The sequence below is a fragment of the Ips typographus genome, unplaced genomic scaffold (genome assembly GCF_016097725.1).
Source record: "Ips typographus isolate SLU unplaced genomic scaffold, UJ_Ityp_2.0 IpsContig94, whole genome shotgun sequence".
In the NCBI taxonomy this organism is placed as follows: Eukaryota; Metazoa; Arthropoda; class Insecta; order Coleoptera; family Curculionidae; genus Ips; species Ips typographus.
In genome coordinates this window covers 158,794-184,563 of record NW_028098584.1, presented here as the reverse complement: position 1 = coordinate 184,563, position 25,770 = coordinate 158,794, and the positions used below count along the sequence as shown (strand labels likewise).

The 25,770-nt window shown below is 32.8% G+C and overlaps 2 long non-coding RNA genes across 2 annotated transcripts; one reads left to right on the top strand and one right to left on the bottom strand.

Annotated features, from left to right (window-relative positions):
* Positions 1 to 1,027: 1,027 nt before the first annotated feature.
* LOC145740013 (uncharacterized) lies at positions 1,028 to 16,065 on the top strand. Its single transcript, XR_014181326.1, has 2 exons — positions 1,028 to 1,110; positions 14,774 to 16,065. It is a non-coding gene; the product is annotated as an uncharacterized LOC145740013 (long non-coding RNA).
* An 8,472-nt stretch (positions 16,066 to 24,537) lies between these two features.
* LOC145740014 (uncharacterized) lies at positions 24,538 to 25,188 on the bottom strand. Its single transcript, XR_014181327.1, has 2 exons — positions 24,788 to 25,188; positions 24,538 to 24,731 (listed from the first exon to the last, which is right to left on the bottom strand). It is a non-coding gene; the product is annotated as an uncharacterized LOC145740014 (long non-coding RNA).
* Positions 25,189 to 25,770: the final 582 nt, after the last annotated feature.

Genomic DNA, 25,770 nt, shown 5'->3' with positions numbered 1-25,770 from the left:
GGTTAGATTTTAATCGCAGATGACAGATGAAATATAGGGAGGTGTGCTAGCGCTATAGCAATTCGACTGCTAAATGAAAAATAAATAATTTCATTCAAATTGTTAAACAAATAGGACAGAAATCGGACTAAATACAGCTCGCTGACCGAAGACAGATTATCCAAATGTTTCTCTGTCCGTTACAACGGTTTCCTATGGTCGGTTTTGGATTTACCATACGTGTATAAGCCATAATCTACATGTTAAAAAAAAAGAAACAACTCGAAATTCGTGGATACCTAAAGTTAACAAGACCCAAACCATGGACAACGGCTGTTCCCTCTGGCTCCCCTTCAACCTTCCACCTGGGTTTTTAATTGCATATTGTACACCCGAGCACCCACTGTGACGTCATGGCAGCGTATCGCTTTATCCCAAACTCGGCTGAATATCTTCGATCTGTCATTTCTGTTGTGTTGCGATTTACGATGTCAACTAAAGGCGTGTTTTGGCTTGGCGTCAGTGTTTACTGGAGTGTTTACAATGCCTGTCTCATTTTAACTCATTCTGATATAAAAAGACGCCCTATGCTACTACAACTTAAAACTCAGGTTAGTAGTCCGTCAAAATACGCCTTAACTTCCAACTTGTCAGCTGTCAGCTTGTCACTATGCATTGCTAGCTTTTGTCGTGTTGTCATGAAAAAATTGCCATGCATGCAGCATGCAGCTTAAATAATTGTAGTTTATTTTAATTATATTACAACTATCTAATAATTGACGAAGATTATACACTAAAATCAAGGAAATGTAGAGTTTTTGATAGCATAGCACAATGGATACAACGGCTGCTTGCCCAGGTAAGATAACACTGATTACAGTGGCAAATTGATACATAACCTGTGTAACCAACATGGCTGCATTACTACAAATTTAACAAATCTTACAGCATCTTATCCCCTATATGCTGAATACTTCCCCATTTTTCATCTGGATGAGAAAGCACAACTTCTTTGAAGAAATTGTCCTATTTGGAGGCCCATATTACCCCAAGAAGTGCAACATATCAATAAAGTTGAAGAGCCAAATCATGTGCAATTTTTGCAACTACATTACAATGGTGGATAAAAAAGTAAGTTTTAAAGGTGAGTTAACTGATTTACTTAAATTAAAGGTGGGTTTATGCAGACGTTAAATTAAAGCAAATTAGAATTATACTAAATGAAAGTAAGGTTTGTAGTTACATTCAATTTTCAGTGCAATTTAGATGCCATCTTATTTTTAGTTCTTTTTTTGATGAAATCCCATGTCAGATTGTTTATTTAACTTACTTTACCAAAATAAGGGTGGATGAATCACTTTCACACATGAAAAACTCCTATGGCATTCTCCATACTAAACATAAATGACTTGTTTTTGAGCCGGTACCGCACCACCCGCCTGATGTTGAACATTTTGTTTGGTGCCTAACAACCCTAGCAATGTTGTCAAACAGAACTGTTTTTCTGTTCAAATTAGTAAAGTAATTCTAAAAATTGATTTTTAATTTCTTAAAATGGAAGTTTCCATATTTTTTCCTCTTTTTCAGATCTTAATAATTATTGCTACATATATGAATCGGCCACTATGGTTAGCACTAGGTTACCATGCATCTTTTTCAATACATTTACAAAAAATAAACATTGCCCCTTGTACTAATCTGGACACTAAGGTTAAACAATTGTCAACTGTAATTATAGATAGTAAAGTGTCACTTTGCATGTAAAAACTAAAAATACTTATTTAATTTACAAATTTTCAAGTTATTTAACTATTAAACCTGTCATGTACTTGGTGTAACCTGACCACTTTCAAAGGCATTTTTTTTACTATTCTTTTCCCAACAAACAGCTCCAACCACCCATTTTTGGGTGGAACTAAGTTAAATAAACAATATGACACTAATTTCATCAAAAAAAACAAAAAAACAAAATATGGTTGCACCTATGTCGCACCAGACCCAAAATATACAGGGTGTTACAAATTTGAGGCGTTAGCATTGGTATCTCAGAAACTATAGTTGCGAAAGCTTTGGTAAATGGAGGCAAAGTTGCGCCAAAAAAATGGTTCATTACTTCGGGAGATATCTGATAAAACCACAAACGTAAAATTTCTATTTTATTTTTTACTACTTTATTATTGATTATTTTGGAAAATCAATGGCACCTTCTGGAGACACTTTTTTATGCTCTTCAAGAAAACAGCTTAGTTTCAGCTCCGACGTTTCGGTTTTTTAGATACATCAACAACTTCATTCTTCAAATACGGACCTGAACTTTTTATTTCATTTTTTAGGAGCTACACTTACTTACCTCCCAAACTAATGATGTGCCACACTTGTCAAAAAATTATACCTAGTGTACTTAGGTACTTGTTTTTTTTTTTAATCCATTTGTAATTCATATGTTGTCATAATGAGTAGATAATTTAGGATTGATGATGATGATTTAAGATTTAGGTTTTGCTCTTTTTAACACTAAAAATAAAGTTTAAGCTGTTTCATCAAAATTCAACCTCAAATTCAAACATGTGAGTATTTGAAAAATAAATAATTCCACCAAAAACCAACCAGCAATGAACCTATTATTAAATTATATCAAACTAAATTATCTACTTATTATGACAACATATCAATTTCAATTGCTTAATTATTTAAAAAACTTTAAGTACCAAGTATGTACATAATACACTACGATATACTTTTTGACAAGTGTGACACATCACTTGGTTTCAGAAGGTCTGTAGATACTAAAAACTAAAAAACGAAATAAAAAGTTTAGGTCGTTATTTGAACATTGAAGTTGATGATGGTATCTAAAAAACAAAACGTCGGAGCTGAAAACGAAAGCTGTTTTCTTGAAGAGCATAAAAAAGTGCCTCCACAAGGTTGCTATTGATTTTACAAATAATCGCTATAAAGTGGTAAAAAAAATAGAAATTTGACTTATTCGGTTTTTGGTCGGATATCTCCGGAAGTAATGAAAATGTTTTGATTTTTTTTACCAAATTATTTAGCAATAAAATGCGCAACTTTGCCTCCATTTAACCAAAGCTCTATCAACTATAGTTTCTGAAGATAGCCAACGCTAATGCCTCAAATTTGTAACACCCTGTATGCATGTGCCTCACCAAGTTATTTTGTTTATTGGCATTGTCAAATTGGGTTTTTTGTACTTCATATTAAAATAAATTGCTTCCTTATTTGTTCAGAACAATTTCTAACAAAGGTGTCCTCCTTACTGTCTAAGATCTCATCATAATTTTTTGTTTGATGAGCTTTATATTATCTTGTAATCATATCATTTGGAAGTTGATTGATAGGTGCAGGGTGATTGATTCAATTTTGACCACCAACTTTCATAATTTTGATTTTAGCAAAAACGTTAAATGCAAAACTAGTAGATATTTAGGTCTACTTTATTCTTAGATAAACAGTTATTATACAGGGTGTCCCAAATTTGAGTAACGAACCAAACTTTTTTTTTTTTTAAATACAATGACCAACTTTTATCTGATATTTGAAGTTTACCGTCAAATTCTAGGCCTAACTGATGTAAATGTCTGTATCGATATTCAACTGTTTCCGAAGCAGCATCTGTTACTTTAACAATGTTGCCTCGACTATGTGATTAAGGGTTTATTTAGTTACTCAAATTTGGGACACCCTGTATAATAACTGTTTATCTAAGAATAAAGTAGACTTAAATATCTACATCTAAATTGATACAACATGTTTTTTTACTAAAATCAAAATAAGGACGTTAAGGGGGTGGTCAGAATTCAATCAATCAAGGACACTGCTGCGGAAACAGTTGAATATCGATACAGAGATTTTTACATCAGTAAGGCCTATTTGACGCATAATTAACTATCGTATAAAAAGTTGCTCATTGTATTTAAAAAAAACATAAGTTTACTTCGTTACGCAAATTTGGGACACCCTGTATATTAACTGTGCATCTAAGAATAAAGTAGACCTAAATATCTACTAGTTTTGTATTTAACGTTTTTTGCTAAAATCAAATTAAGGAAGTTAAGGGGGTGGTCAAAATTCAATCAATCACCCTGTACATTGGTATAAACAACTTTGATGTACTAATGTGTTTTCACAGGTTTTTTTTTACCTTGTGCTTAATTGTTTGATTACAGTTTTTGTTTTGTGTTTTGTTATTTGCTCAATTCACTTATGTCAGTTTCCCCAACTTTGGCTAAGTAGATTATAAGGACATCTTAGATAAGTTTACTTTAGACTGTTGTTGCATAGTTGTTTTGCATCGGATCTGTCACATTCAAACTTGAACTTAGCTAGTTGTACCGGGTGACCCAATGAGACTGTTTCTCGACCATATCTCGGGAACCGTTCGTTGTATAACTTTGGTTTAAAAAAAAATTATTGGGTAAATCGGCCATGAAGAATAGCTGGAAAATATTTTCAAAATCTAAAAATAACCACCAGACGGCATAACTGCCATTTAAATTTTAAAATCGCATTTTCTCTAAATTTCTCATAATAAACTAAAAAGTTTTTTCATATTTTGAAAGAGAACCAGTTTATCTATAATTTTGGTTAAATAAAATGTTCAGTTATTTCAAAAACAAGATGGTGTGGGGTGTTTAATTGTTTTTGCAATAACCTGCTTTAACTTTTTAACGGTTTGACCGATTTTAACAAATTTGGTATCGTCGAAAAGAGCATTCTTTGGGCAATAAGAATCAACCAAAATATAGTTATTTTAGTTGAACCTTTCTCCGCCAGGGGGCTAGTTATGACACCATGACCCAAATACTAAAAAAAATCAGAAAAGTCAAATGAAATGATATAGCTTTTTCTTTATGAAAAAGTAGCCAAATAACATCCAAATAGGCTAGGGAAAACCGTTTTTCAAAATCTCGATCCTAACCTCAAATATTGGAAAAATTAGATTAATGGATCTTTGAAGGCTAAGGATCGCACGGTAAATGTTCTAAAACTATTAAATATTTAGCTACAAAATGAATAAGATGTTAAAGAGGCAATTGGTGAGTTTAAATAGAATTCAGTTAGGCATTATTTAAAAAAATATATATCATCAGAACATTCATGTTGCTCCAAAGGGACTAAAACGCATCCTGAACTTATTAAGTCACTTTAATATTACTCTTGAAATTCTTACTTACCTTTAGTTTAGCAAAGAAGCCTAAAACCCAAATAATATACTATAACCAAATTACACATATTTTGGAACCATTAACAAAGATTTTTTGTCAAATTTGATGCCCCAAATCTAACATTTTGCGTAAAATTTTAAAACTGTTTTTTTTGCGATTTTTTATCTCTGGGGAAGGATTAAGGATATAGTCTTTGCAACAAGGCCAACTTCCCGCGAGGATATGATTGCAAGAATTAGAAATGCCATCTTGAACATCCCCAGAGCTGAAATTGAAGCGTCTTCAGATGTGCATTCAAAATAACGGAGGCCATTTTGAACACCTGGGTCGCCATTAGATCTCTTTCTTTTTCCTCTCATGGGTTTTATTAAAAAACGAAAAAAAAAACAGTTTAAATTTTACGCAAAATGATTTGGGGCATCAAATTGACAAAAAAACTTGTTTAATGATTCCAAAGTATGTGAAATTTGGATATAGTATTTATTTGGGTTTTTAGGCTTCTTTTTTAAACTAAAGTAAGTAAGAATTCCAAGAGTAATATTAAAGTGACTTAATAAGTTCAGGATGCGTTTAGTCCCTTTGGAGCAACATGAATGTTCTGATGATATATATTTTTTTAAATAATGCCTAATTAAATTCTATTTAGACTCACAACTGCCTCTTTAACATCTTATTCATTTTGTAGCTAAATATTAATAGTTTTAGAACATTTACCACGCGATCCTTGGCTTTCAAAGATTCATTAATCTAATTTTCCAATATTTGATGTTAGGATCGAGATTTTGAAAAACGGTTTTCCCTGGCCTATTTGGATGTTATTAGGCTATATCTATATTTGGACATATCATTTCATTTGATTGTTCTGATTTTGTTTAGTATATGGGTCATGGTGTCAAAACTAGCCCTCTGGCGGAGAAAGGTTCAACTAAAATAACTATATTTTGGTTGATTCTTATTGCCCAAAGGATGCTCTTTTCAACGATACGAAATTTGTTAAAATCGGTCAAACCGTTAAAAGTTAAAGCAGGTTATTGCAAATCAATTGAACACCCCCACACCATCTTGTTTTTGAAATAACTGAAAATTTTATTTAACGAAAATTATACAGTGTGACCCATTTAGAATGGAACACCCCTATAAAATTTTAGGTTATTAACCGATTCAATGATTTTTTTTTGAAATAATTATGAATGAAATGTCTATTACGGGAGAAAATTTTAAATATTTATTTCAGTTTTCAGGTCATATTACGATACTTTTTCTTGATAGAAAATGGAGAATTTTTATTAGCGATTTTTTTATTGAAAAAATTACTACGCCACTGGATCTACAGTGCGTTTTTTTTAACGCGCAACATAGGATTTCATGTGTTAAATTTTTAAGCCCATGTTAGACCATGTTATTTTGGAACTACAAGTATAAAACTTCACGGGTGGCTATTTCGTACCCTGAAGCTTAAGTAAATTACCAATTCGGCCTAAAAAGTGTTAAAAACTTGGAAAAAATCATCTTTTTTCGAAAAGGTTTTATCGTTTCATACTCCCTGTATGCATTGTTGTTCTTTGTTGTTTTTGATACTGGCACGGCAGGTAGCAGGTAAAATTTGGCGTAGAAAGTAAAACAGGGTGATCATTAACTTTATATCAAGAAAGTTACGAACAAAAGAAGTATTTTTATAAGTGAATTGTTCAAATTGACCTCCGTTTGAAGCCAAACAGTATATTCCAAACAATCATAAAATGCCCTTTTGACGTTCAAAAGATGTCGGGTCGTGATGCAGTCAAAATAAGTCACTTTACCTGCTACCTGCCCTGCCAGTATCAAAAACAACAAGGAACAACAATGCATACAGGGAGTATGAAAGGATAAAATCTTTTCGAAAAAAAAATGATTTTTTTTCCAGTTTTAAATCACTTTTTAGACCCAAATTGGTAGACTTACTTAAGCTTCAGGGTACTAAAGACACACCCGTCAAGTTTTATACTTGTAGTTCCAAAATAACATGGTCTAACATGGGCTTAAAAATTTAACACGTAAAATCCTATGTTGCGCGTTAAAAAAAATGCACTGTATAGTGCTTTCAAATAGCTGTGACCAAAATTTCATGAAAATCCATTCATTAATAACAAAGTTATGACAAATTAAAATTCAAAAATCCTCTAAGCTAACGGTCACAAAAGAACACCCTGCATCAACTGTTGCCATAGAAATGGTGTTACTATTTACTTGTTTATTATTACTTATTAATTGATTAATTTCTAAAAAAAAAAAAAATCAAAAAAAATCAAAAAAAAAAAAAATAAAATAAATTTTGGTCACAGCTATTTGAAAGCACTATAGATCCAGTGGCGTAGTAATTTTTTCAATAAAAAAATCGCTAATAAAAATTCTCCATTTTCTATCAAGAAAAAGTATCGTAATATGACCTGAAAACTGAAATAAATATTTAAAATTTTCTCCCGTAATAGACATTTCAGTCCTAATTATTTCAAAAAAAAAAATCATTGAAATCGGTTAATAACCTAAAATTGTATAGGGGTGTTTCCATTCTAAATGGGTCACATTGTAGATAAACTGGTTCTCTTTCAAAATATGAAAAAAACTTTTTAGTTTATTATGGGAAATTTAGAGAAAATGCGATTTTAAAATTTAAGATGGCAGTTACGCCCTCTGGTGGTTATTTTTAGAACTAGAAAATATTTTCCAGCGATTCTTCATGGCCCAATAATTTTTTTTACACCAAAGTCCTACGACGAACGGCTCCCGAGATATGGCCGAGAAAACAGTCTTATTGGGTCAACCGGTACATACTTAAATTTGTCTTGGAAGTGTGGGGGAAACAGACATTAGGCTCACAGAGCCCTTTGTCGGAAAAATCTGACAAAGGAAGAAAACATTAATCAAGATAAGATGTAATTGACATTTGTCATTTGTCCAAATCCTATTCAGGCTATGTGCTATAAGCAAATAATAATAATAAGTAATATTAAGTTAAGAAAGTTAAAAGTTGACCAACTTCTTAATTTAACTTAACTAAACTTAATAGAAAATTCAGTTGCATAAATGCATGTTGCAATTACACATGTTGATGTTTCTTAGTACTAAATTAGTTTATCTTAATTCTATTTTAATGTCCTGCATAAATTCACCTTAACATTAAAATTTTTACAGTATTGCTGTTTTCATTATTGTTTTACATTTAACACAATAATCATCATTATACACTTTAGTAAACCGAATTGCTCAACATTGAATTAATATGTATTATACAGGGTGTTACAAATTCGATGCATTAGCATTGTTATCTCAGAAACTATAGTTGATAGAGCTTTAGTTAAATTGAGGCAAAGTTGCGCATTTTATTGCTAAATAATTTGGTGAAAAAATTTAAAAAATTTTCATTACTTTGGGAGATATCCGACAAAAACCGAAAAAGTTTTGGGAAATCAATGCACCTTCTGGAGTAACTTTTTAATGCTCCTCAAGAAAATAGTTTTAGTTTTCAGCTCCGACGTTTCGTTTTTTAGATACCATCATCAACTTATTTTAATTAAATTAATTTATTTTAATTTAATTTTTCAAATACGGACCTAAACTTTTTATTTGTTTTTTAGTAGCTACCTTCCGAAACTTATATCACGTCAAAAAAATATATCTAATGTATTACGTACTTGGTACTTAAGTATTAAGTATTTTAAATAAATTAAGCAATTGAAATTGATATGTTGTCATAATGAGTAAATAATTTACTTTGATATAATTCAAAATTAGGTTCATTGCTCCTTTGAAAAAAAAGAGAGTTTCTTATAGTACTTTTCAATTCATTAATTTAAAAAAATATGTTTTGGCTAAGTGTGGGCACATCATTAGTTTCAAGAGGTCTGTAGCTACTAAAAAACAAAATAAAAGTTCATGTTCGTATTGAAAAATTTAAGTTGATGACGGTATCTAAAAATCGAAACGTCTGAGCTGAAACTAACTAACTATTTTCTTAAAGAGCCTAAAAAAGTGCCTCCAGAAGGTGCCATTGATTTTCCAAAATAATCAATAATAAAGTAGTAAAAAAATAAAATAGAAATTTGACTTTCGCTTTTTGTCGGATATCTCCGGAAGTAATGAAAATTTTTTTTAACCAAATTATTTCGCATTAAAATGCGCAACTTTGCCTTCATTCAACTAAAGCTCTATCAACTATAGTTTCTGAGATAGCAATGTTTTTGCATCAAATTTGTAACTGTACAAACCATATTTCAAAAATGCTTTGTTATGAAATTAATGAAATACTTGAGTGTTAGTTCTGTGTTATTGTTTGGGGTTTAAGACCTCCTTTCTCCTTCCACAAACTTTTTAATGGTGCCACAATGATTTTTTTATGAAATATTTCTGTTAATTTAGAAACTTTTTTGCTTCTTTAGTTTTTTCTGTATCTGTCACAGTTTTCGAGAAAATAACAAATTTACAATTTTACAAATTTGTCAGAAAAACCATACCAATTTCTCTATCAATGTGCATTATGAAATTGAGATGTTTTTTCTGAAAATAAAAATTAAATCTGCTTGAAAACAGTTACCGATACTGAAGAAATAAATGATTTTCTTCCAAACACCCTGTATTTCTTAACAAAGCATTTTTGAAATATGATCTATACAGGATAATTCAAATTCGACCCTCACCATTGGGATCTCAGAACCATAAGAGATACGAGAAAGTTTAAATTTGGGTAAAGTTGCGCAATTTAAAGCTCAACCAAATACCGTTTTAAAAATTTCGATTTTCCGAGTGCTTCCGAAGATATCCGAAAAAATCTGTAAATTAGATTTTTTGTTTTTATTTATTTCTAACCTTATTTGAAGAGATATCCCAAATCTAAAAGCATCTTTTCTTTGTCATTTTCCCCAGCTATTCGATAATAGATTCCAATTTGCCACACGACGTTTCGTTTTTTGGCAGTCATCATCAATTTTCTTTTTTTTATGGGCACCATATTGGATTTTTAGCCCACCCAATAGTACGTTTTATTCTGATTTTAGTGATGTATAATGACTTATGATTTGCTTCACAAATGACAAAATAAAATTCAATAAAAACTAATTCTACTTTAGTCGGCTTTGAGTTAATGAGACGGTTTATGAAATGTCATTATTTGACAGTACTTGTCAAACACGATAATTCGGACGATTATTAGAGCAAGTCAAGTTAAAAATGTATCTAGAAAAGAAACCGGCGCACAAAATGTTATTATTATACAAGGATTGCTGCAGAATTTAGGTTAATCAGAAGAGATTTGTTAGCATTATCTCTAACTTAAACCGGTCATTTATGTTTCCAAGAGAAAGATCATCATTTTAGGAACTCCATTTTTTGCCAAATTGATTTTTTTTGTAATGTTGTGCAAGTTTAAATAATTTAATATGGGATTTTGAAAAACATCAAATCAAGCTATGTTTTGGTTAAGTTTTAACTAAATAAAGTTATGTGGTGCTGTTGGCTTACTGATTACAGTTGGTTTGCTCTCATATTATTAACTTAGTTCCAAATTTGTGTTGAAGCTTAAAATAATATTGCCTCATTTTTCCTCATTGTGTCTAAGTATGTTCAGGCCAATTGCGTGTGACAAGTACTACCAAGTAATCTTCATAATACCTCTCATAACCTCAAAGCCAACAAGGTAAAATTAGTTTTTATTCAATTGTTTTGTTATTTATGAAGCAAATCATAACTGATTATACATCACTAAAATCAGCATAAAACGTACTATTTGGTGGGTTAAAAATCCAATATGGCCCCCATAAGAAAAAAGAAAGTTGATGATGGCTGCCAAAAAACGTCGGCCGGCAAATATGAATCTATCATCGAATGGCTAGGAAAAAGTGGCAATGAAAAGATGCTTTTAGTTTTGGAATATCTCTTCAAATAAGGTTAGAAATAAATAAAATTAAAAAATAAAATTTTCAGTTTTTTTAAATATCTTCGGAAGTACTCGGAAAATCAAAATGTTTACTACTGCATTTGGTTGAGCTTTAATGACGCAACTTTGCCCCAATTTAAACTTTCTCCCAATGGTGAGGGTCGAATTTGAATTACCTGTATAGCAAACTGGCATTATTTCTTGGTGTATAATCGATGATTAAGATTTTTTGCAATTGTTAGAAAACACCATGTATGTACTGTTGTCTAAAGACATGTTTAAAGTAATAGTAATAATGAGGTATAGTCTGATTATTATAACTTTAGTTGCATGTCATAACAGAGGTGATTGTATTGCCAACCAAATTTACACAACATGACAATAACATTGCATAGATATGGAACACCGTTTTCCTCTTTAATGAGTTGAAGTGTAAAGTAATGTTTGCATGATCTGAAGTTTAAACCACACTATTGTCTGGTTACTTACATGATTATTTCAGGCAACTACTAAGCAAGGGTCGTTTTGACATACAAAAAATTGCCCTATAAATCAATTTTTTTTTAAGATTATTTTTTTTATTAGACCTTTGTCAACTTTTCTACATAATCGCCATTTAATTTCTAGCACCTTGACATACGGACAATAAAAGGTGTCTAAACTAGAGGATTTGCTTAATTAGTATATTAAGTGAGGCGGCCATTTCCATAACGTTGCGAGTGACAAATTATAAAATTTTCAGTAGGTAAAAAATATATTTTTTAATGAAATAGGTTTAATACGTTTAAAGGTATTATATTGCCACGACTAACGTGACGTGTTGGATTGAATGCAAGTTTACTGCCTGGGATCTCGTTTCAGTGTGAAATAAAACACATAGTTACACACCATTAAATTTTATTAAATAAGTTCCTTAACCTAAACAACTCATAACTTACTAACTAATAAAATAAGCGGTTTACTAATCTTATAAAAACGTTACTAACTTCCAATAAAATCATAATTAAATAGGTGTAAGATCAATACACAAAAATAAAGTACAATAGTAATACTTACACTTCTAATGAAGATAGAATCTTGGAGAGAGGCTTGTCACTTGTAGCGCCATTTTCCGAGTTTTCTGCTCGGCAAAGCAGGACTGACTGAAATTATCCCCTCTCTAGGATATAACTTCATGCCAAACACTGGTTCCACGGTAGGTTTATACTCCGGTGCATAGTTTAGCTATTGCATCATAAGTGCAGGTGCATTTTAACCGCATTCCACATTTTTTATGTTTCCGTTCAAGTGAAATAAATTTCATTTATTTCTATCGTAGATATAATCTATCAATATAATACAGACATAACGTAAAAGATCGATAAACAATGGCTAGTTAAAAAATAGTCTAAAGGCAAAACGCTGTAAGGGTCAGAGTTTTGAACTGCTGTTTCCTATGGTCGAAATTCTTTTCAAGATAAATTTGGACACCCAGGTGATCCGAATTTCTCTTAAAAAAAGCTTCTTAGCTTTACCGTCCAGAACGGGGAGCATTTGTTCGATCTCATTTTTTACGAAATGCTAAAGTGAGTTTTTAGTTTTTTGAAGCTGCATCGTTTTAAAGCTAATGCTACTTCAGGTTTGAGTACATTGGTCTGATTCCATCCAGCGACCTCACTATGTCCTTAAGCCACCATCACAATACCAAATTTACCTTTCGTTGTTGAACTTGCGTAGCTGTTGAAATTTGTTTGTATTGAGTTTTACAGCGCCTTAAAAATAAGCATTTCCGGCGTTTTCACGGCAAAGTTACATTTTCTCTATAATTAATTCGAGAAAAAGATAGTATTCGGAGTAGAATAATGAAAATAAATTGCTAGCAATTGCTCAACTCTACGTTTCATATAATTGCATAGCGGTACATACAACGTCATGACTTGCATCTCTCTTTTTATTGCGAAACGTGCTTTACTCGTATTGTTGACAGTTACCTTCAAATATTTATGAAAATATCTGCAGCGGTTTTGAAGAAAAATAAATTCAGATTTGTTTATCCAAATTTAAGCAGCCTGTATAATAGGTTTTTTAAGGTCTTTTAGTAATAATTAGTTGTTTTAAAGTATGTCTTTGCACCATAATTATTTAGCAATAAAATGCGCATCTTTGCCTCCATCTCTCTCTATCAACTATAGTTTCTGAGATAGCAATGCTAATGCATCGAATTCGTAAACACCCTGTGTAATAATTTTTTTAAACAAAGTCGGAATTAGTTTTTGAAAATGTTTGTTGGTTGTTCCGCTATTTGTAGTACCACCTTTTTTGTTTAGGTGCGGTAATAGTATATTCAAAAACTAATTTGCTTAATGCACACTTTACACTTTTTGGTCGGCTGTTGTTTAATTATTATAGGGGTTAAGGCAATGTTCAGTTGGATGATTAAAATAATGTTTCCTACGATCGTGTGGAAAAGTGTACTTTGCCGTACGATTTTTCAAAGCGGAAGTAGCACTTTTCCGCTGTAGTGCGGTAATAGTATATTTTATTAGTACAAAAATAAAGGTTTTTCCGTTCGCGTATAACCAATTCAGGTGTGAGGCAAAGCCGAACACCGGAAGACATGCAAACACGGAAAACCTATTTTTGGACGAATTATGAACGATATTTTTCATTATACTTCTTTAAAAACGAGGGAATAAAAACCAGACTTAAGAAAAAAATGTTGACCCGAGTGTATTTATTGTACTCTTGCTATACTGTGGTAATGATTCCATCGTTCATGTTGTTTTGGTGTATTATAATTTGAAAGTAACTAAAATTAAAGTATTTTGTAATATATTCTTATATTTGATTTCGGGAGATTTATTACTCTTTTTTAAAATAATTGTTTCAAAACCATAAAATTTTTATCCTGCATTCTAAACAAAAATTACAATTAACAAAATTTATTATTTAAAATTAAATATAAAAAAATCTCAACTATCTCGCTTATTTTCATAGATATAAAGTTGTGTTTTTTGCGACAGTTTGCTACTTTTGTTTGAAATTACACGTGGCTACAGCAGAATTCTCATAACATTTTTTTGTTAGGGAAAAATTGAAAAATATCACTTTTGAGGTATCTCAGATATAATTTAAACTTTTTGAAGAAGTTAAAACGGATTTTTAAAGACATTTTCTGTAGAATCCAGTGACGTAGTAAATTTCTAGCGTCGTCGGTTTTTGAACTATGGTACAAACATTTGATTTTTTTTTAATGGAAACACTTAATGATTTAAAACCGCGAATATTTTTTGTCACTATTAAAAATTCCATTGTTGAACTGACGCTTTAACGGAATCTAGGAACTGATATGATGTGGTATAGTAATGTTTTGTTTTTTTTTGGGACGCTATTAATACGTTCCAACTCATAGACTTGAGTACAGATGGAACCAAATATTGCATGGGTTTTGTTCTTTGGTTACCAAGCCTCTATGGCCTGATGAGCCGTAGTACGGCGAAACGCATCAGAGGATTGGGATTAATAAACAAAAAATAAAATCTTACCATTTTTGTGGTACGTTGTGAGTTAGGCGTAGGACTGTCAAACGCAGATTTTTATACAGATATTTTTTATTTATAAAATAATCACCTTTTAAAAATCGCAGAAGCAAGTGTTTGTTTTGCAAGCTTAGAAATTGGTTTCAAATACATACTAAAATTAATATATTTTTTTGTTCCAGATATTGTCCCGGTGGTGAGAAGCAAAACTAGTCGTCCAGGTGAAGAGTGGAATTCCTATTTTTTTATTAATAAATTGAAGATGGAGGCGGGGGTTGTGGGTAGTTTTATTTGCTTTACTGTTCTGCCATATGCAGCATTGAGCAATTACCGAGAACATATATTTTAGTTCCACATTAATGAAAACGTATTACTACTGTTACGTAATTTATTGATTCGACATCTTCACAATATTTGGCTCAAGAATTTTCATTTAATGTCTGAATAAATGGCGAAGTATTAGGAAAAGTGTCATTCTTTTTAATGTCAATCTACGCATGGCGAACTGAGTAACTGTGCAGAAGTTGACATTGGGAGTGAACATAGACCAGCAATCAGCCATTTATATCTATCAAACGTACGATTTACTTTTCAACTGATTGACATTCTGCAGCAAAATCATTCGAGGAATAAATACGATTGCCACCTTTTTTATAAAAGAAAATCGTCTCTTGGAAAATAGGAGAGCAAAAACACAGTAAACGAAACTTTGTCGAGAGGTTAATAGGTACTTAGGTGATTTTTTCAATCGCTTTTTTATGCAAGATAATTAAAAACACACAAAACATTTATAAATCCAAATTAAAACTTTATTAAAGAACGTACTCTAAAACTTAACTAATTGCATATTATGTCAACATTTACAATAGTATTTTGTATTAAATTTTGCTGGTTCATTAAGTTGAAAATCTTTCCCATAAGCATTGCTACAAGGAACTGATATCACTATCTGAACTATTTGTTTCAAAGTTAGATCTTCCACATTTTTGACAAAGTGCACCACTTGTCTGCGGCAGAAATATCATCGTTTATGAAAGACGCATATGCCTTTTTCGAGCAGACAAAATTGTTCAAGCTCTCCACCTGGTTTTCATTAAACCATTCCATCAATTGGAAAATAATACACATTCCTTGTTGTAGCGTGCTGTTGAATCCAAAGGTGACAGAACCAGTTTGTTGTTACACCTAATAACCTAATATACAATGTTACTTAGAAGTTTCAAATAATGAATGTCCAATAGTATTCTTTTAAAACTTGCCAGGATGAATGGGTTTTCTCGGACAAGTTAATTAACCCAAATGATCCCAAAACTATTTTTTTTAAAAAAAACTTTTTTTTCTTCAGAGGCAGATTATTTAGGGCGTGTCTAGAATATCATTCTTATAAAGGGTGTTTCAAAAACATTTGCTTATTTTATGCAATAAAAAAAATACTAAAAATTGTTTTTCTAAATAAATTTATTACCAAAGGAAAGCCTCAATATTAAATTTTTATTTATGGAAAAGAGTATTGGATAAATGAGCACCGTTCATGTTTTCACACTCTCGTAATCTCGAACCGAAGTTTTCGATCACTCTCTGAAGCATTGCACGAGGAACAGCGTTAATTTCATCTGGTATTTTTTGCTTCAATTCTCTCAAATCCTGTGGCGGTTGGGTGTATACCTTACACTTGAGGTGTCCCCATAAAAAGAAATCTGCTGGTGTCAAATCGGGACTTCTTGGTGGCCAGTTAATGTCTCCTCTGCGACTGATGATCCTCCCTGGGAATAACTGATCAAGAGCATCCAAGGAAGCATTCGTGACATGAGAGTCGCTCCATCTTGTTGGAAAAACGTGTTTCTATTGTAGCCACCATGGTTCTGAATTGCAGGACTTAAAAAAGTCTTAATCATGTGGCAGTAGCGCTCAGATGTAACAGTTTGAGCTTGACCATCCTTAAAAAAATACGGACCAATGATTCCTTGCCTTGACATAGCAGCCCAGACAATAACTTTAGGCGAGTGTAATGGCGTCTCATAAAGATTTTGCGGGTTCTGCTCGGCCCAATATCGGCAGTTCTGTTTGTTAACATGTCCGTTAATGTGAAAATTGGATTCATCAGAAAACCATATGTTGTTGCAACCGTTGAAGTCCTCTCTCATTATTCTACAGAACTCTGATCGATTAGCGGGATCCTGCGGTTTTAATTCTTGTGTGATAACAATCTTGTATGGATGGAAATGCATATCCTAGCGAATAATGCGATGAACAGTCGACTTATGCAAAATTAAAGACGCTGCACCCAATCTTAATGATTGCCGGGGATCCTCGTTAACGAATTGGCGTACACGTTCAATGTTTTCGTTCGATCTCGCTGACCTTGGGCGTCCAAGCGGTTTACTAGTCATCGTGTTTCCACTGTTCTCGAACTTTCTTATACAATATTTAATCAAATTTTCACTTGGGACATCTCTCATTCTTGCTATCTTAAAATGATTCCTGTACAAACGACGCACAAGGGCATAAGAATCGTTGTTTTTATAAAACGCACGAACACAAAAAGCACGTTGCGGTCCAGTAAAACGCTCCATTGCAACTAAAACTTAACAATGTTGCCAAACGTTTGCCAACTATCTCCTTTCTCCGAAACATGCGTATTGCGCCATAGGACAGATCCAAAAATGAAAATATTTCTGGGACACCCTTTACTTAATTTTTGCTGGACACGAATCACCACCTAACAATAATTTTAATGTTTCTAATGCCCCTGGCTTAATATTTGGTTCATTAAATAGTCAAATTCGTCTATTTACACAATCATGTAATGGAAATGAAGTATACTTATTAAAGTTTCCAATTTGACTAAAGTTAAAAAAATTATGAATTAAACAATCTATAAAATAAGATTTCCCTGATCCGGGAGGTCCTAAAATATGTATAGTATTAACTTTTGGAAGTTTTTTATCAATAACATTAATACAATCAGTTAAAAAATTTAAAATACTTGTTTCATCATTATTATATTGAAAATGCAGAAGTTCTTTTAAAACTTGTACTGAATCTTCAATAGATTAATAATAATCATCTGTATTACCATGAAAAGCTGCATACAATGGAGTTTTGTTACTTATCCACTCATAAATATCATTTATACTTTTTTCAACCAACTCAGAATTAAATAAATCCATAGCAACTTGTATTGAAGCGTGAACATTTGCAGTACCCGCTTACCCAGGAACAAACCGGAGGATGTGGACAAGGTCAGTGTGGAAGATCCACACAGAATAAACCACCGTTATATTTTGTTCCCATTGTTGCTTTAAGCATTGCTGCAGATTCGGTTCTAGTGACGTTTGGCAAAATGTCGTGAAGTAGTCGTGCTCCTTTAAGAGATCTACGAACTTCGGAAATGAAATTCTGTATTCGTTGAATTTGTTGCTCCCCGCTAGTTTGATTTGCTTCTTTATTTTCTGGAGTGGTAGTAAAAAGTTCTTTAATGAGCGTTTGCCAGCTAAGTTGTTTTCGTTCTGCATGATTACTTGCGTTAATTCTAACCATTGTAATATCAGGTAAAAAGGAAGTTGCTCCACTTGAATGGGCCAAAGAAGTTCCAGCAAATTCAGAAGACAGGAAATCTCGCATGGTGCCATCATTGAATTGGTTAGTTGAGGTGGTGAAAGGTCTTCGCAATCGCTATAAAATATTTAATCTTCACGTGCGCTCCATAACTTTACAATTTCTCGACGCTTACTAATTTCTCCCCAATAACATATTAAAGAATTATCATTATTGCACGTATCTACAGCACAAATATCGCAATTTAAGTGGCCTTTAGTATGTTCGTGAACCAACATTAAACTTACATCTTTAACATTGTATGCCACTTTTTCCCAAAACGTATTACTTAATGTACGGTAACACTTTGCACAAAGAATCATTATAGTTCCATTTGATTCTATCATAGCTGAATAGTAATAATTGCAAAATGATAACATGGTATGGTGTTGTGTTGGACGATTCCACAACCACCAATTTTCTTGTGCTTCAGTAATTTTTCCAGTTCCATTTTGTACACGCATATCTTCGGGTGCTTCATAGAAATTATTTATTTCTTTGATTTTCTTTAAAATTTCATTACTGGGGTAAAATTCGCAGCAACGATATCTATCACTTACGACATCTTCACCAGTTTCTAAGTCTGCTTCTGTTTCACTATTTATCGGCACTTCTGGTGATGTAACAACGTTGCACAATTCTTCTAAAGCTTCTGCACAATCACTAACTGCTGGTGAAGTAGACATGGTTTAACGTGTTGGACCAATCTGCTTTTTAAACTGTTTGGAAGAAACTATAAACTCAAAATTATCAAAGTCGTGTAAATCATAAGGTAATTCCAAATTTGATACTAATTTTAATTTTGTCAACTCATACCTTAAGTGCGTGCCTTGGGGTAATTATGTTTGGATGCAATATATTTTGCTTTGAAAATAAGATTGATGCTATCATTACATCAAATTCTTCGTTTAGTTCATTGCATAATTGACTAATTAAGCTGAGATGATCAGTAACCGTTTGACTGTAAGTTAAGGAGTTGATTCTTTTTACAGTATTTTTAGAGAAATTATTGAACTTTAACATATTTTTGTCGTTTAATTGACGCTCTTGCCCCTGTAGCGCCACTGGCGGGTCCTCCTGGGTTGCCCCAGGATTCGTCAGGTTCGATGCCCTGAGAGTATCTTCAAGCCCCAGGACATTCCAGTCTAATACGTCTGGCTCGGATATTTCCATGTCTTCCAACATTAAAAAAAAGTGAGAGGGATGCCAGTCGGTTTTTCTGCTTTTTAACTTTTTAATTTTAGATACCGACAAACTAACAAAATGAAATATATATACCCAGAGCTTTCTGATTCTCCTCAAGCCTCCAAGGATTGAAAGAATAAGCCCCCAAGTTTCGAGTTTGAACGTTTAATCAGAGAAACTAAATTATTACCCTAACTAATAACCTAACTTAAACTAAAACAAGGTTGGGAAATCGTCAAACCTAACACTTAACCTAACTCAACAACCTTAGCTACTAAACTCCCGCCCTTAACAAAAGTGCCAACAGGACAGGGCTAGAAGATTTTTACATAAAAACTTAACCTAAAACTTACTAGGTAAAACTGCTTTTGGAGTCCGACGCGGTTGTTCACCAAAACGGTTTTATTTTTAAAACAACGTCCCGACCGGATCACAACTTGTCGACACCAACGAAAATTGCCAGCTCCGAAACACACGGTTAAAAGTCGTCCTTGGAAGGCTATCGGAACGAGAACGACGAAATTTAACTTTTGCTCACCCTGAACAAGCTGCAACTTGTTCAAGTTTCAGACAAGAATTACACGCTTGTCTATGGCAAAATGGAAAAATATCAATACACGGCTACAACCGTTATTGAATCCAAAAAGAAGGCGACGACCACTTTTTATTTTGCCCACCTCTTTTTCCGCTATTTTTCCTAACCCGACTGACTCGCTAAGAACCCCGCATGTCACGCCATCGCTCGGTTGCCTACCGCCGCACCGCCGCGTATCGGGCCAATCAGATTGCCGGGATTTTCTGTCTCTAGGACGTGGTGACCTCGGAGAGAGTGCGTTCCACGACAATTTTCATTAAGTCTTTGTTCGTTAATTGGAGAGTAGATGCAGTTTTATTATAATCACTAATGGCGTCAGACATTACGTGAGCTTGTTGTTTCATCAATAACTGCATGTCGTGATTTTGTTGAGCTACGGTTTTAATGGTTTCTGTGTAAAATATTGCATCATCGGCATCAGGAATTCCAAAAAGCCATTTGATAGCATATGAAACACCGTCGAATAATTCGCGTCTAAACCGTTTGACGTCATCGTGACCAGTAAGGTGGCAAATCGAATCAAATTTATCATTTAATTTATCAATATAATGTTCTATAAGTTCTAATGATTATTTACAAGCGAATTTTAGATTACTGCTTTGGTCTTTAGTTTTATTACTTCTTTTACTATCAATTTTCGAAACACACGTATACATCAGGATTCTTTTTAGGTTGATACACGTATAGAACATTGTTGATTATTGCAGTGAGAATTAAAAAAGTTGGATGTAACAGAGCCATGTTACTAGAACGAATGGGAAATGTAATTAACATCGCACTATTTATATGTTTATACACTATATTTATCAAATATTTCAGAGACACATTAGCGTTAAATTCATGTGACGATAAAAGGTTTTGTGGAAAATAAAGAACCAAAAGTATAAAAAACACATTTATTCTTCTCGTGCTCCCCATAATTTTATCATTTCTAAACGTTTATGTATATTGTTGCCCCAATTACAAGAAAAATTTAAATTATAAGCGTTTGTAGCTTTACAACACACATCGCAAATCATACGGAAAAAGTCATGTTCATGCACTAACAAAAAAGACACTCCCTTGTAGTGATAAGCAACTTTTTTGTAAAACTCATCAACAAAACCTTCATGGCATTCAATGCAAATATTCATAATTAAATTTATAGATCTTATCTCAAGAACATAATGGAAATTACAAAACACTATTGATTCATGGTGTAGTACAGCACGATTCCATAACCACCAATCCTTATCGCGTTAATTAACAACTCCAGTAATATTTTGGACACGCTTGTCAACTGGAGCTTCATAGAAATCATTCACATCCTTTATTTTTAATGTCACGTCAATATTTGGATTATAAGTGCAACAGCTATACGTCTCACTTACGACATCTTCTCCTATTTCGTCTTCTAAGGCGCTGTCGTTATTATTTTGGTTTTCTTCTCCCAATAACAAGAAAAATTTAAATTATAAGCGTTTGTAGCTTTACAACACACATCGCAATTCATATGAAAAAAGTCATGTTTATGCACTAGCAAAAAAGACACTCCCTTGTAGTGATAAGCAACTTTTTTGTAAAACTCATCAACAAAACCTTCATCACATTCAATGCAAATATTCATAATTAAATTTTAGATCTTATCTCAAGAACATAATGGAAATTACAGAACACTATTGATTCATGGTGTCGTACAGCATGATTCCATAACCACCAATCCTTATCGCGTTGATTAACAACTACAGTAATATTTTGGACACGCTTGTCAACTGGAGCTTCATAGAAATCATTCACTTCCTTTATTCTTAATGTCACGTCAATATTTGGATTATTAGTGCAACAGCTATACGTCTAACTTACGACATCTTCTCCTATTTCGTCTTTTAAGGCGCTGTCGTTATTATTTTGGTTTTCTTCTCCCAATAACAAGAACAATTTAAATTGTAAACGTTTGTAGCTTTACAACACACATCGCAATTCATATGAAAAAAGTCATGTTCATGCACTAGCAAAAAAGACACTCCCTTGTAGTGATAAGCAACTTTTTTGTAAAACTCATCAACAAAACCTTCATGACATTCAATGCAAATATTCATAATTAAATTTATAGATCTTATCTCAAGAACATAATGGGAATTACAAAACACTATTGATTCATGGTGTCGTACAGCACGATTCCATAACCACCAATCCTTATCGCGTTGATTAACAACTCCAGTAATATTTTGGACATGCTTGTCAACTGGAGCTTCATAGAAATCATTCACTTCCTTTATTCTTAATGTTACGTCAATATTTGGATTATAAGTGTAACAGCTATACGTCTCACTTACGACATCTTCTCCTATTTCGTCTTCTAAGGCGCTGTCGTTATTATTTTGGTTTTCTTCTCCCAATAACAAGAAAAATTTAAATTATAAGCATTTGTATCTTTACAACACACATCGCAATTCATATGAAAAAAGTCATGTTCATGCACTAGCAAAAAAGACACTCCCTTGTAGTGATAAGCAACTTTTTTGTAAAACTCATCAACAAAACCTTCATACATTCAATGCAAATATTCATAATTAAATTTATAGATCTTATCTCAAGAACATAATGGAAATTACAAACACTATTGATTCATGGTGTCGTACAGCACGATTCCATAACCACCAATCCTTATCGCGTTGATTAACAACTCCAGTAATATTTTGGACATGCTTGTCAACTGGAGCTTCATAGAAATCATTCACTTCCTTTATTCTTAATGTCACGTCAATATTTGGATTATAAGTGTAACAGCTATACGTCTCACTTACGACATCTTCTCCTATTTCGTCTTCTAAGGCGCTGTCGTTATTATTTTGGTTTTCTTCTCCCAATAACAAGAAAAATTTAAATTATAAGCATTTGTATCTTTACAACACACATCGCAATTCATATGAAAAAAGTCATGTTCATGCACTAGCAAAAAAGACACTCCCTTGTAGTGATAAGCAACTTTTTTGTAAAACTCATCAACAAAACCTTCATGACATTCAATGCAAATATTCATAATTAAATTTATAGATCTTATCTCAAGAACATAATGGAAATTACAGAACACTATTGATTCATGGTGTCGTACAGCATGATTCCATAACCACCAATCCTTATCGCGTTGATTAACAACTCCAGTAATATTTTGGACACGCTTGTCAACTGGAGCTTCATAGAAATCATTCACTTCCTTTATTCTTAATGTCACGTCAATATTTGGATTATAAGTGCAACACCTATACGTCTCACTTACGACATCTTCTCCTATTTCGTCTTTTAAGGCGCTGTCGTTATTATTTTGGTTTTCTTCTCCCAATAACAAGAACAATTTAAATCATAAACGTTTGTAGCTTTACAACACACATCGCAATTCATATGCAAAAAAGTCATGTTCATGCACTAGCAAAAAAGACACTCCCTTGTAGTGATAAGCAACTTTTTTGTAAAACTCATCAACAAAACCTTCATGACATTCAATGCAAATATTCATAATTAAATTTATAGATCTTATCTCAAGAACATAATGGAAATTACAGAACACTATTGATTCATGGTGTCGTACAGCATGATTCCATAACCACCAATCCTTATCGCGTTGATTAACAACTCCAGTAATATTTTGGACACGCTTGTCAACTGGAGCTTCATAGAAATCATTCACTTCCTTTATTCTTAATGTCACGTCAATATTTGGATTATTAGTGCAACAGCTATACGTCTCACTTACGACATCTTGTCCTATTTCGTCTTCTAAGGCGCTGTCGTTATTATTTTGGTTTTCTTCTCCCAATAACAAGAAAAAATTATATTATAAGCGTTTGTAGCTTTACAACACACATCGCAATTCATATTTTCACGTTTAATTTATGAGCCCTTCTGGGTTCATCAATTAAACTGACTCACGACGTTAAACGTCGCGCCGGGATCTCAGTTTTAAGGATGGAATCAAACACTATCGAGTTTTCTATTAAACACTTAAGTCTATTGACCAAACATTTATAAGTGGATCCGTATAATACAGCCATAATCCAACACACTAAAAGTTAATAATTCAACTTATTAGGTATTTCTCTTACTAATTGTACTTACATGAATACATAAGCTAAGGACTTGTCGCACTACTGTCGATTGGTTCACACTCATCCAATACTGCTGAAATCGGCGTATTTTATACCCGATTGATCGGCTGACGTAGTTTGTTATTGTTCGTCGCCTGTTTTTCATATTTCTGTAAAGCAGGTGGTGGTGACTCATCGACGATACGATGCACTAGGTGCATCCTGGTGCGACCTTGCATGCCTCGTGCGCTTAATATTTCGCTAAATTTTTAACAAAAATAAAAATATATCGTTTAGCCTAATACAAATTTTAAAGTTACATGTGTACATACGAAGACATTATAATAAATGGTTAGTAGGTTTACATATGAAGACCACAGGGGAAAAAGGCGCTTTGTCAAAAAAATCGATTTCGAGAAAAACCAGTTTAAAGGTTTTAATTCCTTACAGTCTTGTTTAAATTTTAACTAGATTTTTGAACTAGGGTAGAAATGACGACTCAGCATTTGTAGTAGCACCTATTAGGTAGATTTTAATGTAGCATGTAGCGTGGTTTACAAAAACAACATTCTTTCACTTGACGTCATAAAAAAAATGGAAAAACGCGCCATGTCCATGCGCGACATTCTAAGAAGGCGCCATGTCATTAAGTGAACACTCAAGTAATGGTGTTTTCAGCAAAATACTTGCATGCTTCATCTATTAAAAAACAGGATTTTTTATTATTTTTTTTTGTTTTTAAATAGAAAACTTACCCTGCATGATACTATAAACTAATTTCGAGTCAGAGAGGCTTCAGGTATTTTAATTTATTGAATGTGGAATATTGGAAAAATAATTCTGCGCCTCGGGCCCACAAAATTTTTTCAAATCTTGCAGATTTTTCCACTTAATGTGACTTATTGGTAAATGCTCTAAAATTCTTAAATAAATTATGATTATACCATTGTAATATTATCAGTAGAAAACTTACGTACCATTGTATAAATAATCGGGCAGTTCAAATTCTCCGTTTCTGCACTTTTGAGTAGGTTTAAATTTTGGGTTTGTTACAGGGCTGGATTCCCACATCCCATTATATGTCGTCCTGTAGTAAATTAGGCGAGGATGCTCTAACTATTTTTAGTTCTCGAATCGGTCGAGTTGGAAAGGGACATTTTCTTCTGTACCTCTCTCTTACCGGCGCAGAAAATAAACCAAAAATATATACTAACTGGAGCAACAACTTTTCTTCTACAAATCAGAAGAAACATTATGATATATTAGGTCCTTGTTATATGTAAACAAGGTAATTGATGCATTTTTTGAAACACACATTGTAATTTTTTCAAATTTAGGTGGTTCATATTTTAGTCCACCGCGACGGTTGAACAAAAAAAACAAAAATATTGTATTTGCTCTTTAATGAAAAAATAGGTCTTGCTTATTTGTTATTCTTATTAATTACCATTAACATTATGAAAAATTTGAAAACACTGTTTTTCTTTACCTAAACAAAGTGGAACTTGACAGGTTGAGCATTGCCAGTCAGTACGGACAGGCTTGGCTTTCGAACTGCATAATCCACACCGTCTTCTGGAACTTCTGACTGGTTGATGAGCAACTGAACATAGTCGTATCTCATCCGGAACAAAGGGTTTGGACTTCTTAATTTGGATAGCAGGACCAATATTTTTTCTTCTTGAATGAAGTGACACCAAAGTATGTGCAACTAATCCATCTATAATATTCCGTCTAA